Raw genomic sequence first — 3,501 nt, forward strand, 5'->3', positions numbered from 1 at the left:
TAACCAGGTGTTAGAGCATTGGACTAGTTAACTGTAAGGTTGCAAGATTGGATCCCCCGAGCTGACAAGGTTAAAAATCTGTTCTGCCCCTGAACGAGGCAGAACGTTCCTAGGCCGTTTGTCACGACTTCTACCGAAGTCGTTGCCTCTCCTTGTCCGGGCGGTGTTTGGCGGTCGACTTCACCGGCCTTCTAGCCATCATCGATCCATTTTTCATTTTCCATTGGTTTTGTCTTGTCTTCCCACACACCTGTTGTCAATCCCATTCATTACCTGTTGTGTATTTAACCCTCTGTTTCCCTTCATGTGTTTGTCAGAGATTGTTTTTATGTCAAGTGTTGTTTGTTTGGTGTATAGGTGCGCGACGGGTCCTCGTACCCATTGTTATTTAATGTATATATAATTCTCGTGTGTAGAGCATGTCATGGTGATTTATTAAAAGTCTCCATCTACACTTCATTTACTCTCCTGCGTCTGACTTCCCTGCCACCTATACACACGACGCTGACACCGTTATTGAAAATAAGAATGTGTTCTTAACTGACTTGCCTAGTTAAATAAAGATTAAATAAAGGTGTAAAAAAATAAAAAAATAAAAAAAATACCAATTTCCGATTGTTATGAAAACTTGAAATCGGCCCGATTAATCGGCCATTCCGATTAGTCGGTCGACCTCTAATTTGATCTATTCAGTTGTGGAGGTTTGGAGTTGGACATGCGCTCCGATGTACGATAGACAGTGGTCACCAGATACTGACTGGTTTTCTGATCCACACAACCTACCTTCTTTCAAGGTATCTGTGACCAACAGCTGCTTATCTATAATATATGCCATTTAGCAGACGTGTTTATCCAAAGCGACTTACAGTCATGCGTGCATACATTTTATGTATGGGTGGTCCTGGGAATTGTACCCACTTCCCCGGTGTTACAATCGCCATGTTCTACCAACTGAGCGACAAAGGACCAGTCTGTATTCCCAGTCATGTGAAATCCATAGATTAGGGCCTAATAAATATAAGGAATTCAGTCAATTTACAAACATGAACTGTAACTCAGTAAAATCTTTGAAATTGTTGCATGTTGTGTTTATATATTTTTTCAGTGTATACGAATCACAATACAAATAGGAGAAGGACCAGAGAGAAATTAAAGCTAATATCACAGGGTATCTAAACCCAGAGGAACATCGCGTGACTTCCAGGAACGCTTGTGAAACAGACCAGGGGCCGGATTCACAAAACCTTCTTAAGAAATGTATTCTTAACTGCCATTTTTTCCATAACTATAGACTTAAGAAAGTTAACCTGTCTAGGACTAGGGTGCCGCTAGCGGCACACCCCCCCCCACCCCCACTGAAAAGGCAGAGCCGCGAAATTCAAAAAAAATATTTTTTTTAAATATTTAACTTTCACACATTAACCTGTTGAGGATGGGGGCGCTGTTGTCACTATTTATGCTAATCGTGTAATTTTTGAAACGGCTTCCCACAAAATTCTTGATCGTACAATATGCATATTATTATTATTATTGGATTGAAAACAGTCTATAGTTTCTATAGGAGTTGAAATTTTGTCTCTAAGTGGAACAGAACCCATTCTACAGCAATTTCCCTGACATGGAGTCAGATTTCAGAAATTTTGGCCCCTGATCTGGAGTCAGTTAAAAGGTCACAGTTATTGCTATGAGTATACGGACACTGCTTACGTCTTCCCCTGGATGCCTTTACGTGATGACGATTTGAATGGGGTCGATTGCGCGTTCACAGGCACTACAAATTAAAAAAACCTGTAGCTAGGAACTCTTTTCTTGCTGCGTAATGCGCCTGGAGGACATCGACCCGCACTTGTTCCAAGCATTAGTGGAGGGAGTAATATTACTCTGGTCATGTTTCTACTCGTTATGGGAGTTAAAAACATCATAAGGTAGTTAATTTAAAGCGTTTTATAGCAATTTATATCCGTTTAGTGCGATTTTGGGACATTTATTTCTGAAACGCTGTGAATTGCTGGGCACGCTTCCAGTTCATCCCGAACGCAGTTGGCATTTCCACATGGCAAGAGGACAGCTTTCCACCAAAAGACGATTAGACCCAAGAAAGGATCCTTTGCCCAAGATACTGATGGAAGAACAGCTCAAAGTAGGACATTTTTATTATGATAAATCGTGTTTCTGTCGAAAAATGTTAGTGGCTTAGGACGCCATGTTTTTTGACGTAGCTTCGCTTGGCGCAAACTGTATTGAAAAGTAAGGATAATTTAAAAAATGTAATTCCGCGATTGTATTAAGAATTAAATTGTCTATCAATCCCTGTCCACCCTATATTTTTTAGTCACGTTTATGAGTATTTATGTATAAGAGTAGATCACTGTCTAATATGGCGCACGGACATTATCTCACCAGCTGGGCTACATTTCACATTGTCTAACCATGATTTTGGTGGCTAAATATAAACATTTTCGATCAAACTCTATATGGATTGTGTAATATGATGTTACAGGAGTGTCATCTGAAGAATTCTGAGAAGGTTAGTGAAAAAATAATATATTTTGGCGATGTTTACGTTATCGCTCACTTTGGCTAGAATCAATGCTGGGCTGCTATGTGCTATGTGCTATGCTAATATAACGATTTATTGTGTTTTCGCTGTAAGACACTTAGAAAATCTGAAATATTGTCTGTATTCACAGGATCTGTGTCTTTCGATTAGTGTATGCTGTGTATTTTTACGAAATGTTTGATGATTAGTAAGTAGGTAAACACGTTGCTCTATGTAGTTATTCTAGTCCATTTGTGACGGTGGGTGCAATTGTAACCTATGCCATCTACCTGAAATATGCACTTTTTTCTAACAAAACCTATCCCATACCATAAATATGTTATCAGACTGTCATCTGATGAGTTTTTTTCTTGGTTAGGGGCTATAAATATCTTAGTTTAGCCGAATTGGTGATAGCTACTGGTGTTGGTGGACAAATAAAAGATGGTGGATTATGCTAATGTGTTTTTAGGTAATAGATGTACATCTTTACATATTGTGTCTTCCCTGTAAAACATTTTAAAAATCGGACATGTTGGCTGGATTCACAAGATCTGTGTCTTTCATTAGCTGTATTGGACTTTAATGTGTGAAAGTTAAATATTTAAAAAATATATTTTTTTTGAATTTCGCAGCACTGGTTTTTCAGTGGGGGTGGGGGGGGAGTGCCGCTAGCGGCACCCTCATCCTAGACAGGTTAAAGTCCAATACAGCTAATGAAAGACACAGATCTTGTGAATCCAGCCAACATGTCCGATTTTTAAAATGTTTTACAGGGAAGACACAATATGTAAAGATGTAAATCTATTACCTAAAAACACATTAGCATAATCCACCATCTTTTATTTGTCCACCAACACCAGTAGCTATCACCAATTCGGCTAAACTAAGATATTTATAGCCCCTAACCAAGAAAAAAACTCATCAGATGACAGTCTGATAACATATTTATGGTATGGGAT

The sequence above is a fragment of the Salvelinus fontinalis genome, chromosome 34 (assembly GCF_029448725.1).
Source record: "Salvelinus fontinalis isolate EN_2023a chromosome 34, ASM2944872v1, whole genome shotgun sequence".
Lineage (NCBI taxonomy): Eukaryota > Metazoa > Chordata > Actinopteri > Salmoniformes > Salmonidae > Salvelinus > Salvelinus fontinalis.